The following is a 14,459-nucleotide window of genomic DNA, read 5'->3' as shown; positions in this document are numbered from 1 at the left end:
ACAAGAATCTCATCATTCACATTCAATCCACAGATGTGCTTTGGCCCTAGGCAAAATTTTCCCAGATTTTAAGATATTTGGATGGTATCCAATATTTGTAAGTTGAGAAAGTTTGCATAAATACCTAAATTCTGCCTTGCTTGAAAAGTCAGGAGAATTAATAAAATCAGTGTCCAACTATTCACCAGTGACAGTGGGCTACAACTGAATAATGATGCCCCTTCAGAGGAGGGCATGTTGCCCCCTGTGCCATAGACACCCCACCTCCCATTCTGTCTGCAGCTGCATTTGTGATCGTGGATCGCAGACCATCTACAAGCACCATGGCTGGGAGCACGGGCTCTGAACCCAACCACCTCGGTTTGAATCCAGAGCCCTTAATGTATGATCAGTGCTCCTCTTAGGGAAGTTCCTGAATCTTTCTGTACCTCAGTTCCTGATGTGTAAAGCGAGATAATAATTAATATCCACCTTTTGATGGTGGGCTTGCCTGGTGGCTCAGATGATAAGGAATCCACCTGCAATGCAGAAGACCTGGGTTTGATTCCTGGGTCAGGAAGATCCCCTGGAGGAGGGCATGGCAACCCACTCCAGTATTCTTACCTGGAGAATTCCATGGACAGAGGAGCCTGGTGGGCTACAGTCCATGGAGTCACAAAAGAGTCAGACACAACTGAGCAAATAGCATTTTCACTTTTCACTTGTGATGAGGATTAAATGATTTTATATATGAAAGGACTTAAAATGGTGCCTCACACGTGACAGGTAGCCAGTAAATATCAATTATTACCATCACCTTGCCTGAACTGTGTTTTCTTACAGTAAGGTTAAGAAAAAAGTGAGATAGTACCTACTCTTCTGTCTCAATCAAAAGTGGGAAATATACAATTGACTTGGGAAACAAAACTCTTCCTGGTGTCAAGGAGAATGATGATGCCACCATGAAACAATTCACAGCAAGAGCTTCAACCAGAAATGCAGGATAATGGTGGGAAAAGATTATCTAAAGAAGGCATTGGGGCTTAACAAAAGTGTTTGTTTTTTAATTTAAACATATTGATGGACTGATGTCTTAACCCAAAGCACAGCAATAAATTAACAGAAAAGAAAATGGAATTAACCATGATTCTCTCATTTACTTTATCAACCTGGCTTTTACCCAGATGCATTCAGTTTAGTCATTCTGAATTTAAGTTTTAATTTTAAAACAAGTCTATGAACTATTCCCCCACCAAAAAAGATAGTTGTCTGGATGAGGCAAACTGAACTTAAAACCCCAGACATTAGAAAACCCAATAGGTCTATTTTTTTTTTTACAGTACTATAATAACCAACAAGGACCCACTATATAGCACAGAGAACTCTGCTCAATATTCTGTGATAACCTATATGAGAAAAGAATCTGAAGAAGAATGAAGATATGTATATGTATGATTGAGTTGCTTTGCTATACACCTGGAACTAACACAACATTGTAAAACAACTCCAATAAAATTTTAATTAAATTTTTTTACATTATTGTAATAGCAAATTGTTAAAAATTGTGAAATGAACAATCACATTTCTAAACAATCAATTTAATAATATAATAAACGTAAAATAGACTTCTGTGAAAGGTGGCCCAGGATTATAGAACATCCTTGCCCACAATAGAACAAAATAAACAAAAGACATAAACTCAAGGAATAAGTCCGCCATGCCAAAGCAAAAGGGAAAAGAGTCCAATCTATCAACTGTGGTAAGAACCATCCAGAGACAGACAAATCTGCAGCATGTTGGAGGCAGAGTCTGGGAATCAAAACAACAAGATTAGGGAAGTCCAACTGAAGGCCTTGGGATGACTCTGGAAATTCTCTCCAAGCTAGGGAAACAGCTGGCCCCAGGGAAGATCAGAGCACCTCAGAGGGCTCCCTCCTCCCGTCACTGGGAGGAGGAGCTAAGGTGCACAAAAAGAAGGCTTCGGAGGGCTGAAGGAGGTATGGGTCACTGTATCACACTCAACCAGGCAGTTTCCATAAAAAGGCATAACCCCGGAAATTCTGATTCAGCCAGTGCTGAGCAGGAAAGGACACAGCAATGCAAAAGGTTACCTATTACAGCATTACCTATATAGCAAACATCTGTAAACAGACGAAATGATCGTCAGTGGGGAAGTGGACAAATAACCGTGTGTACCCATGGAATACTCTTGCAAGTAGCCCCAAAAATGAGGACGCTTTTTATGCACTGATATGAAACAATTTCCAACACACACTGCTAAAAGATAAAGAAAAGCCTGATGCAGAAGAGTGCTGTAATATGCTTTGTTGTTCTTTTTCAGTTGCTCGGTCCTGTCCAGCTCTTTGCGACCCCATGGCCGTAGCACGCCACGCGTCCTTCACCGTCTCCCGGAGCTTACTCAAACTCACATCCATTGAGTCGGTGATGCCGTCCAACCATTTCATCCTCTGTCGTTCCCTTCTCCTCCTGCCTTCAGTCTTTCCCAGCATCAGAGCCTTTTCAAATGAGTCAGTTCTTGCTACCATTGGGAAAAATTAAACTATAAATGTGTCTCTATTTGAATAAAATATCTCTAGAAATATTTATTTTAAAAAAACTAATATTGGTTGTATCTGGGAAGAGCAACTGAGTGGCTGGGAAAAAAGGGGGGAAAGAAAATTTCCCTTTTTTACTCTTGAATTTTAAACCATGGGAATATGTTGCTGCTGCTGCTCAGTCGCTTGTCGTGTCTGACTCTGTGCGACCCTATGGACTGTCAGCTGTCAGGCTCCTCTGTCCATGGAACTCTCCAGGCAAGAGCACTGGAGTGGGTTGCCAAGCTCTTCTCCAGGAGATTTTCCCAACCCAGGGGTTGAACCCGGGTCTCCTGCATTGCAGGCAGATTCAATGCGTCTGCTGAGATACCAGGGAAGCCCCTGTGAATGTAGTATTTATTCTAGAAATAAATAAATGCCTGAGAAACATAAAAAGGAAAGGAAGGAGGGAGGTAGGGAGGGAAAGAGGAGGGAAGATCAGATTATAGGAAAATAGCACCTGCAAAGTTTTCCTGAAAAAAAAAATCTGTATGATAACACAATCCAATCATGCAAAAGAGACTGAAGATGTAGAGGGCAGTATGCAGAGTACCACTAGGAAGTTCAAGATCCTTTCAATCATAAATAATGGCAAATCATTACAGCAATTGCATTTATAAGACAAATTTATATCTTCATATTTTTAATAGAAAACAAAATAACATCAAATTTACAAAAATATAGAAGAGGTATAATATGGATATAATGGACTGGTCCTTAAACCTCAAAACTTGCTGTCAAAAATTCAAAGGTGGGAGCCAGTGACTGCTGTCTTTCATTCACCCAATCACCTCTGTGCATCATCTTCTTGTTACCTGTGAGGCCATGTGCTTGGAACTGGGGATGCAGGGTTAATAAACAAATATCCACTGTGTCCTGACACTTCCATTTCAACTGGTCTCCTGTTTCACAATAGTTTATAGATGCTGTTTTATTTCTTAGGCTGAGTGGGGAAAAGATAGGCACATTATTTAAAGCCATACAAATAATCCTAAAAGACAGGCATTTTCTGAAATCCTAGTAAACTATGGGGAGGGAGAAAATGAGACAAAAAATATATATATAGCTTATATCACACACTGAAAGAGAAGAAAATAAAAAAGGCATCAAGGAAGAAGCAAAATCCTAAAACAAGATGGCAGAATCAAGACCAAATGCAAAATGTGACTATATTACTATGTAAAATAGATGGCTATATTATATAATGATACTATTTTTGGTATAATTCTTAGCTAAATATTTGAAAATTTAAGAATTAAATAGCCCTATAAAAATAGGAGACAAACTTCCCTGGTGGCAGAGTGGGTAAGAGTCCCCGTGCCAATGCAGGGAACATGGGCTCCATCCCTGGTCCAGGAAGGTTTCATGTGCCTTGGAGCAGCTGAAATCGCGGGTTACAACTCTTGAGCCCATGGTCTAGAGTCTGCACGCCGCAACTGCCAAGCCAAGCGCCGAGAGCCTGGGCTCCGCCACGAAGAGACGCCGCTGCAGTGAGACCTCTGCAGCAAAGAGCAGCTCTTGCTCAATGGAGCCAGAGAAAGCCCGTGCAAAGCAACACAGACCCTGTGCAGCCAATAATAAATCATCTCTAGTTAAATTTAGAAAATAGGATAAAAATTGAAAGGCTTGAAAAGAGTATTTCCAAAGTATTCACTTCAGGGATAAATTCTCATTCAACTGACACTGGTACTTAGGTTGTTTCATAGAGAATAAAATTAGTCCCCCAATTTTTACAAATTTAGCAGACCATTGCAATCAAGACCTAACAGAGGACGCAGACCAAATTTCCTTTTAAGTACTGATGCAAAGCTCTCAGATAATAGATTAGCATGAAGAGCCTAGCAATGCACGGTGAATGTGAACTATGACAACTGTCAGTTACTCCTCCAGGAGCGCAAGGGTGTTTGCTATTGGAAAATCTCTTAGTAAATTCACCATAATGATAGATTTCATGTAGTAATATACTAATCTCCATAGAAATCAGGGTTGCCAGGGGTTGAGGGTTGAGAAAGGGAACTGACTACAGAGGAGGACTTGGGAACTTTGGGTGGTAAAAGTGCTCTATATCCAATTGTGGTATCAGTTACTCAAATACATACACTTCTCACAACATACCCTCTGCACACGTCTAAAAGAGGGGAGTTTTGACTGTATGTAAAAGAAACCTTAACAAAGTTAACTTTCAAAATAATTCACTTGAATCAACACGGCATTTCAGATTTGGAAAAAAACTGGACAATATCTCAGATAAAATAAAAGGCAACGGCAAACTCCTCAATTTGTATATAGCCACAAAACATATGCACAAATATGGATTTAGAAAAGCATATGCAAATGTATTCTAAATTCCTATATTACATCTATTCAAAATTTAGCATCAGGCTGGGTGATTTAGCATAAGAAATATTTCCAGTAAACTCAGGTATAAGACATCAGTATTCAATAATTTTTTAACTATTAATTTATTATATAACCATGTATTTATCAGTTAACTATGATTTAGTTACTTCAGCTATTATTTAAAATTCATTCTGAGAGACAGCTCAATATTCAACATTTAAACTATTGGAAAAAAGGAAGAAAGTAATCAAGTCTGAGGGAAGAATGTAGAAAACCAAAAGCTAATAAATACAAAGCTACTCAAAGGCATAAGAGAATTCAGAAAGTAGTTAATAACATGATTTATTTAAAAAACCAATAGTTTTACTATAACAAATAAGATCCAGTTAGAAACTATAACAAAAGATTCCCTTTACAACAGAAATAATAATATAAATACATAAGTATAAATTTATCAAGAAATATCAGTTCAGTTCAGTCGCTCAGTCATATCCAACTTTTTGTGACCTCACGGACTACAGCACCCCAGGCCTCCCTGTCCATCACCAACTCCCAGAGTTTACTCAAACTCAAGTCCATTGAGTCCATGATGCCATCCAACCATCTCATCCTGTCATCACCTTCTCTTTCTGCCTTCAGTCTTAACCAGCATCAGGGTCTTTTACAATGAGTCAGTTCTTCGCATCGGGTGGCCAAAGTATTGGAACTTCAGCTTTAGCATCAGTCCTTCCAATGAACACCCGGGACTGATCTCCTTTAGAATGGACTGGTTGGATCTCCTTGCAGTCCAAGGGACTCTCAAGAGTCTTCTCCAACACCACAGTTCAAAAGCATCAATTCTATGGTGCTCAGCTTTCTTTATAGTCCAACTCTCACATCCATACATGACTACTAGAAAAACCATAGCTTTGACTAGACAGACCTTTACTGGCAAAGTAATGTCTCTGGCTTTTTAACAAGCTGTCTAAGTTGGTCATAACTTTTCTTCCAAGGAGTAAGCGTCTTTTAATTTCATGGCTGCCGTCACCATCTGCAGTGATTTTGGAGCCCAAAAAACTAAAGTCTGTCACTATTTCCATTGTTTCCCCATCTATTTGCCATGAAGTGATGGGACCAGATGCCATGGTCTTAGTTTTCTAAATATTGAGTTTTAAGCCAATTTTTTCACTCTCCTCTTTCACTTTCATCAAGAGGCTCTTCAGTTCTTCTTCACTTTCTGCCATAAGGGTGGTGTTATTTGCATATCTGAGGTTATTGATATTTCTCCCGGCAATCTTGATTCCAGCTTGTGCTTCCTCCAGCCCAGCATTTCTCATGATATACTCTGCATATAAGTTAAATAAGCAGGGTGACAATATACAGCCTTGACATACACCTTTCCCTATTTGGAACCAGTCTGTTGTTGCATGTCCAGCCTACAAAACACACAGCTAGACTGAGAGACGAGTTGGATGAATGTTAGATACATGTATATTAATTTTAATAAGTTTAGGACTTCTCTGGTGGTCTAGTAGTTACGAATCCACCCGCCAATACAGGGGACATGGGTTCAATCCCCAGTCAGGGAAGATTCCACATGCCATGGAGCAACTAAGTCTGCAAGCCACAACTATTGAGCCCATGTGCTTTAACTCCTGAAGCCTGTGCACCGAGAGCCCATGCTCTGAAATAAGAGAAGTCATCATAAAGAGTAGCATCTCACAGCAACTAAAAAAAGCCTAAGCAGCAGTGAAGAACCAGCACAACCAAAAAATAAATAAACCTAAAAAAAAAAAAGATAGAAAGTTTATGTTATAAAGATGTCATTTTTCCTTTTAAAAAAAGTCTAAATTCAATACAATTCTGATCAAAACCCAGTTCTCAATTTCATCTAGAAAAATAAAATAAGAGAATAGTTAAGAAATTGCTTTAAAAGAAAAGTGTAAACTATAAAAATCCTACAAGAGAACATAGGCGGAACACTCTTTGACCTAAATTGTAGCACTATCTTCTTGAATCTATCTCCTAAGGTCAAAGAAAGGAAAAATAAACAAATGGGACCTAATTAAACCTAAGAGCTTTTTCACAGAAAAGGAAACCATTGACCAAATGAATACACAATCTACAGACTGGGAGAGAACACTTGCAAATGAGGCAACCAACAAGCGGTTAATCTCCAAAGTGCACAAACAACTCACATAACCAATACAAAAAAAAAACCAAGCACCTTGATTTAAAAATGGGCATTAAGACCTGACTAGATATTTCTCCAAAGAATACATACAGATGGGTAGGAGGCACGTGAATAGACGCCCAATATCACTAAATATTAGAGAATGCAAATCAAAACCACAGTGAGATGTCACCTCACACCTTTCAGAATGCCCCCTCATCAAAAAGTCTACAAATAACAAATGTTGGTGAGGAGGTGAACAAAAGAGAACCCTAGCAAACTGTTGGTGGAAATATAAATTGGAGCAGCCACTGTGGAAGAGTATGGAAGGTCCCTAAAGAACTAAAAATAGAGCTACCATATGACCCAGCATTCCTACTCCTGAATATATATTCAGAAAAAACAAAAATATTAATTCAAAAAGATAAATGCACCCCAATGTTCACAGCAGCATTATTTACAATAGCCAAGACATGGAAGCAATTCAAGTACCTATCAACAAACAAATAAATTAAGAAGATATATGAGAGAGGACATATGTATAACTATGGCTGGTTCATGTTGATGTACGGCAGAAATCAACACAATATTGTAAAGCAATTATCCTTCAGTTAAAAATAAATCTAAAAAGATTTTACGATAAATTTATAATGGAATATTACTGATAATACTCAGTCATAACAAAAGAATTGTCATAACAATATTTTATTTGTCCATTACATGGATGGACCTAGAAAATATTATGCTCAGTGAAATAAGTCAGACAGAAAAGACAAATATTGTATGACATCACTTATGTGTGGAAACTAAAAAATAATACAAATGAATGTATAGGCAAAACAGAAACAAACTCACAGATATAGAAAACAAACATGGTTATTAAGGGGAGAGATACAGGGAGAGGGACGAATTAAGGGTATGAGATTAATAGATACAAACTACCATATATATGAGTGCCGAAGAATTGATGCTTTTGAACTGTGGTGTTGGAGAAGACTCTTGAGAGTCCCTTGGACTGCAAGGAGATCCAACCAGTCCATCCTGAAGGAGATCAGTCCTGGGTGTTCATTGGAAGGACTGATGCTGAAGCTGAAACTCCAATACTTTGGCCACCTGATGGGAAGAGTTGACTCATTGGAAAAGACCCTGATGCTGGGAGGGATTGGGGGCAGGAGGAGAAGGGGACGACAGAGGATGAGATGGCTGGATGGCATCACCAACTCGATGGACATGAGTTTGAGTAAACTCTGGGAGTTGGTGATGAACAGGGAGGCCTGGCGTGTTGTGATTCATGGGGTCACAGAGTCGGACACGACTGAGCGACTGAACTGAACTGAACTGAACCATATATAAAATAGATAAATGACAAGGATATACTGTATAGAACAGGGAATTACATCTAGAATCTTGTAATACTGTAATCTTGTAATACTGGAGTATACTATACTGGAGTATAATCTACAGAAACACTGAATCACTATGCTGTACATCTGAAAATAACACAATAGTGTAAATTAACTATACTTCAACTTAAAACATCATATCAAGGGGGAAAAGTTTTTCCTTGAAAAAAAATATATTTGTCAGTGGAAAATTTAGGCTTGAGCATTTACTAGTATCAGATGGAAAATGTCAACCTAGGCAATGGTTACAAAGTCATAAACATACCAGGTGAGGACTTCCCTAGTGGTCTGGTGGTGAAGAACCTGCCTGCCAATGCAGGGGCCGTGGTTTCCATCCCTGGTCCAGGAAGATCCCACATGTGACAGAGCAACTAAGCTCCTGTACCACAACTATGGAGCCTAGAGCCTGGGAGCTGCAAAGATTCAACCCACGCATAGCAACTCCTGAAGCCCCTTTGCAAAGGGGAGCCCAAGCGCTGCAATTAAAGGAAGCCCACGTGTAGCAATGAAGACCCAGTATGGCCAAAAATAAATAAAAATTTAAATAAATAAATAAGGTGAAAGGAAAGCAAGGGGTTCCTTCCAGCCTTTCGAATATTCCCAAATGCCTGTCTACTTTGCCAACCCTCTTATCTTTGGGTGCTCAACAACTTGTAGAGGAAATGAAAGCATTCGAAAACATTTAGTGCTTGAATACTAGAATACAGAACAAACAAAATGTATGCGAAGGCATAACATCTATTGTCTCCTTTTCATCTTTTCCTTCCTTCTTTAACTTAATATCCCTTCCCTCAAGGCTCCTAACCATTGACACAATTAAGTCCTAAGGTCATAAGTTGTGTGCTTAAAGAGCCCAAGATTTTAAAATGTTACTAGCTGTGTTGAACAGTATATAGTCTGATCTCTGTGATCCGGTATTCCCACTCCTATGTGTACAGGCCTGACAAATGCAGTACAGGTGTTCGCCAAAGGGCGTGTTCAAGAATGTTCATACCAGCAATGTCCATAATAACCCAAGCCAGTGGAAACAACCCAAATGTCTCCAGCAATAGAATGAAGAAATTATATATTCACACAATGAATATATATTCACACAAAGGAATATTACACAGCTAGGAGAAGGCACAAATGCAGTCACATGTATTGACATGAACAAATATCCCAAACAAGTTGAATGAAAGACCCCAGATGGAAAGAACACACTGTAAGACTCCATTTACAAAAAACTTGAGACAGGTAATTGATGGTGAAAGAAGTCAAAATGGTGGTCAGCTCTTGGGCATTGGAGACTTTTGGAATTCAAGCAACACCAGATTTCTTAGCATGCATGCGCATCTACTCTTTGCAACCCTTTGGACTGCAGCCTGCCAGGCTTTTCTGTCCATGGGATTATTTCATACCCACTGGAGTAGGTAACCATTTCTTCCTCCAGGGGATCTTTCCATCCTGAGGGTCAAACCCTCGTCTCCTGCATTGCAGGTGGATTTTTGCCAGTGAGTCATCAGATGCTAGTTATACAAGGATGTTTAATTTGGGAAAGTTTACTGGGCCTGAAAAATGCAGATATCATTTCTTTACAGATCCTTTTGGGCTTCCCAGGTGGTGCAAGTGGTAAAGAACCTGTCTGCCAATGCAGGAGACCTAAGAGACCCGGTGATGCCATCTAACCATCTCATCCTCTGTCGTCCCCTTCGCCTCCTGCCCTCAATCTTTCCCAGCATCAGGGTCTTTTCTAGTGAGTCAGCTCTTCCCACCAGGTGGCCAAAGTACTGGAGTTTCAGCTTCAACATCAGTCCTTCCAATGAACATCCACGACTGATCTCCTTTAGGATGGACTGGTTGGATCTCCTTGCAGTCCAAGGGACCCTCAAGAGTCTTCTCCAACACCACAGTTCAAAAGCATCAATTCTTCGGCGCTCAGCTTTCTTTACAGTCCAATTCTCACATCCATACATGACTACTGGGAAAACAATAGCCTTGACTAGATGGACCTTTGTTGACAAAGTAATGTCTCTGCTTTTTAATATGCTGTCTAGGTTGGTCATAACTTTCCTTCCAAAGAGTAAGCGTCTTTTAATTTCATGGCTGCAGTCACCATCTGCAGTGATTTTGGATTACCACATGATATTTTTACCTCCCAAACAGTAACAAAACTGAGCTCTAACTGAAATGGAGATCTCAGCCTACCACAAGCTCTCCCATCTTTCCTCTCCCTCTCTCACCCCCAGGCCCCCTCCCTTTAACCCTTCTGAGAATCAACTCAGCTGGACATTTCCTCAGCTTTGTGCAAGTGGGGTTTACATCCAGTCTCTGCAACTTGGTGGCGGTCTGACTTGAAGTGGCTTGCCTCGCTGTGCCTCAGTTTCCTCATCTGTGACGTGTTCCTATTAAATAACAGGTCCTGCATGCATGGTAGTTGTGAGGATTCAGTGAGCTTGAAAGAGAGCTGGTTGGATGGCTTTCAGTTGCCTCACTTCATGAGGCAATTAAAACACCTTTTAATTTCTGGAAATCCGGATACCACAATCAATGGGGCTTTACAATCACTCTTGTCAGATGGCAGTTGTGACATACCTGTTACTACCTCTGCTTACAGCTTTTATTGTGTGTATGAGTGAAATAGGAAAATAACACTGTCAAAAGAAGCCATTCTTTCAGTTAGCACGAAATACAAATTTGAGGATCAGTCTTTTTTGTTGTTGTTGTTCTTAATGGCAGGCAAAATAATGGTGCTTGTTAATGGAGACCATCTTAGATTTGATGACATGTCTTCACGAAGAACCTCATGAAGTTGCGGTCAAAGCTAAGCTTTCCAGCATCATTCTATCTTTAAAGTATTCCCATGCATTATTTGAGTTTTAAAGTATGTTTTAAAAATAATCATTTAAACTAGGTGTTCTCCAGTCATCCTTAAACCTTCCCAAGGAAGTGGGAAATTGAAAGACCGCCACGTGCAGAGCACTGTGACCATCGGCTCAGGCATCACTTCCTTCCTTGGTGCTTAAAACGCCCTTTCTCCCTTCCCTACCGCCGCCCCCCGCCCCCGCCAGAGTACTGACAGGCACTGAGCTCAAACACCAGGTCTCCAGAAAGTCTCCACCCCCACCCCCCAAATCCCTAAGCCCAGGAAGTTCTCCATCTTTGCTGCCTATAGGAATCAGCTGGAGATCTTTCGGTTAATACTGATGCCTGGGTCTCCCGCTCAGAAATTCTGATTTCCTTGTTCCGAGGTGCCACCTAGTACGGGAGTTTTTAAGAACTCCCCAGGTGGTTCTGCCAAGGTTGGGAACCTCTGTGCTACTCTCTTAACTGCTGACCCGATACTGTCTGTATCTTCCACCTTCCACCAGAAGTTTATGCTTGTCAAGCTGGACCAGTGCCACACCCAGCCTCCCGCCCCTGCTATGAGGATCGCCTCACAGGAGACCTCTAAGGAGAAGCGCGGGGGGCTTCCGCCTCCTCGAGAGTCGCCATTGAGTCTAAAGGGAATTTAGGGCGTGATTCGGCTCAGGTCACTCCTTGAGCCTTAAATAAAACGCATTTCAGGCCTGCATCTGCCCGATCTCATCCTCCCCCCGCAGCCAAGCCGAGCGGGATGTTAACGCAGCTGACTGTCCCCTCCAGCTCCTCCGCTTTGATCAGGACCGGCGCCGTCTAACAGATCGCTCACCCTCCCGGGAGCCCCCGGAACACAGGGCCCGGAGATTGTTTACCTGCTTCTGGGGTCTCGGGTGACAAACAATGGGAGGATCTCAAAGAAAGGAAAACACCCACAGCGAGGAGGCCTGGGCGGAGCTCAGCGCACGTGGAGCGAGGGGGCGCCGCTCCTCCCGCTGCGCAAACCTTTCCTCCCGCAGCGCGCTTCCGGGGGCGCAGACCCGGCGACCGCCCCGGGGACCGCGGCTGCCCGGGGACCCTCTCCGTCCCAGCGCCGGTGGCATTTACCTGAGCTTTTCCGGCCAATCGTGCCTCAACGGGTGTGCCTAACTAGCAAAATCCCTTCTCCAGGAACAAAGTTAAAGATGTACTTTAAGTGAAAAAAAGCAGTGTTGAATAGCATTTATAAAAGCTTGAGGATGGGTTGGGGGCAGACCAAAGGAAATTCAGGTAGACATTATTATTGGCTGATGCAAACATACACCAAGTCCCGGAAAAACACACAAGAAATTAATCACAGTTGCCATCAGGCCGAGGCGCCAGACGTTGCAATAGAGCGGCTTTTTGAGTTTCTTTAAACCTTCTGCAGGTCTGTTTTAAAATTTACATTGATTTGATATTACATCCTGTAGGGTGTTGTGCATAACATATTCTATTGTGAAAGATACTATGTTTTATTATACACACTACATTATATTATACACAAACGCATTTACCTCTGGTTGGTGGAGTCAAAGAAGTTCAGTTCAGCCTCTGTCTTCGAGGCTGCCCTAACACACAGGGAGAAAGCTTCGTGGAGTGAAAAGGCAAAGGAGGACAGGTGGGAGTACGTGGGACCCCCCGCCCCCAAGATCTTTTCATTATAGACAAGGGTGCCAAGGGGAACTGAGGCGGTCCACGGCCCGAGGGCAACCCGGCGTGCCTTTGGAGTTCGAAGCTGGCCGTGGGGCAAAAACCCGGAATCCACACTCTGGCCTGGGTTCCGGCTCCTTTCTGGAATCGGCATTTTTTGCTCAGGCCGCCTGCGGGGGCCCGGGTTGGGGCGCCGGTGCTCGGTGATGCGGGCGTTGGCCGCGCGCGGAGCCCTGGGAGACTCCCCGCCGGCGGAGGTGGTCGCTCCGGGGGCGCCGCGCGTCCCCGAGCCGTGGATGGCGGGGTTCCGGCGGCTGCAGAAGCCCCGCTCGCAGCGAAGGGCCTGACCCACTCGGCAGCCTAGCTTCCCCACCTCGCGCGCTATTCAGGGTCTTTGAGCGTCTGCGGGGGAGGCGAGAAGGGCCCCGACGACCCCTGGATCCCAGCCCTGACCCGCGTGGAACCCGCGGCCGGCGCAGCTAGAGATGCCAAGAGAAGAGGAGACTGGGAGGGCAGGGCGTCAAGACTTGGCCTTGCTTCCGCGCGCGCCTCCCCCCCTTCCCCGTGCACATTGCCACTCGAAGCCGGGAGATCCCAGTCTTCTATTCAAGGTTTCAGAGTTTCAGGGAAAGAGCGCCGTCTCCCCAGCTCCCGGGGTTGCCCGGACCTGCTACTCAAGTTGCACGCCCAGGGGCTAGCTTACTTTGTCTCTCCCGGCCTCGATTTTCTTATCTGTAAAATGGGAATGATGAAGTACCTAAGTCTGTGCGATGGTAGTGGGGGTTTACATGGGGGTACTGTGTGCCCAGGGTTTGGCCCAGCCCTTGCTTGCAGAGAGCAACGCACCCCTGCTATGGTCACCCCAAGCAAGAAGGACCACCTCGAACCCAGGATTGGGATTTAGGCTGGAGTTAAAAAGAGATTCATTGGCAAGCTCCAGCGGCCACAGATGGGCATCGAACGCCGGCCAGTCGCTTCCTCCGAAGCCACACGGGGTCTCCATCCTAGTGGGCACCTCAGCCTCCCCGCTCAAAGAAAACAAGGGGCACCCCACCCCCATTCGCACGGTACTTAAACCCCTCCACGGGAGCCCCGCAGCCCAGACCTTCTGGATCCCAGTTCCCAGGCTACTGTTTTTAGCCGCGTGCCTTTAGTCAACAGCCTTCACCTCTCCAAGCCTCACTTTACTCTTCTGTACAATGGGATGATAGTATTTTAGGGTGCTGAGTTTAAAAACAGAGAGTCTGGCCGCTGCTTCTTCCATTGTTTTCCTCCTTTGGCTATGGAATCGAGGATCAACTTTATTCTGGAAAAGTCGAACCCCAACTGGGTGGAGAAAAGATCCCAGCTCCTCTTTGCTCCCCTTAGAGACTCCTTTCCTGTGGACCCCCAGAATCTGTAGCGGGAAGCGCTTCCATGGGCCCCCTGAACCTGCGGGGCGGTTAAGCAGCCCAGGTCGACCCGGGCTTGAGAACCTCTTCC

This window comes from Cervus elaphus, chromosome 24 (assembly GCF_910594005.1).
Source record: "Cervus elaphus chromosome 24, mCerEla1.1, whole genome shotgun sequence".
NCBI lineage: Eukaryota > Metazoa > Chordata > Mammalia > Artiodactyla > Cervidae > Cervus > Cervus elaphus.
Note: the sequence above shows the minus strand (reverse complement) of the source record.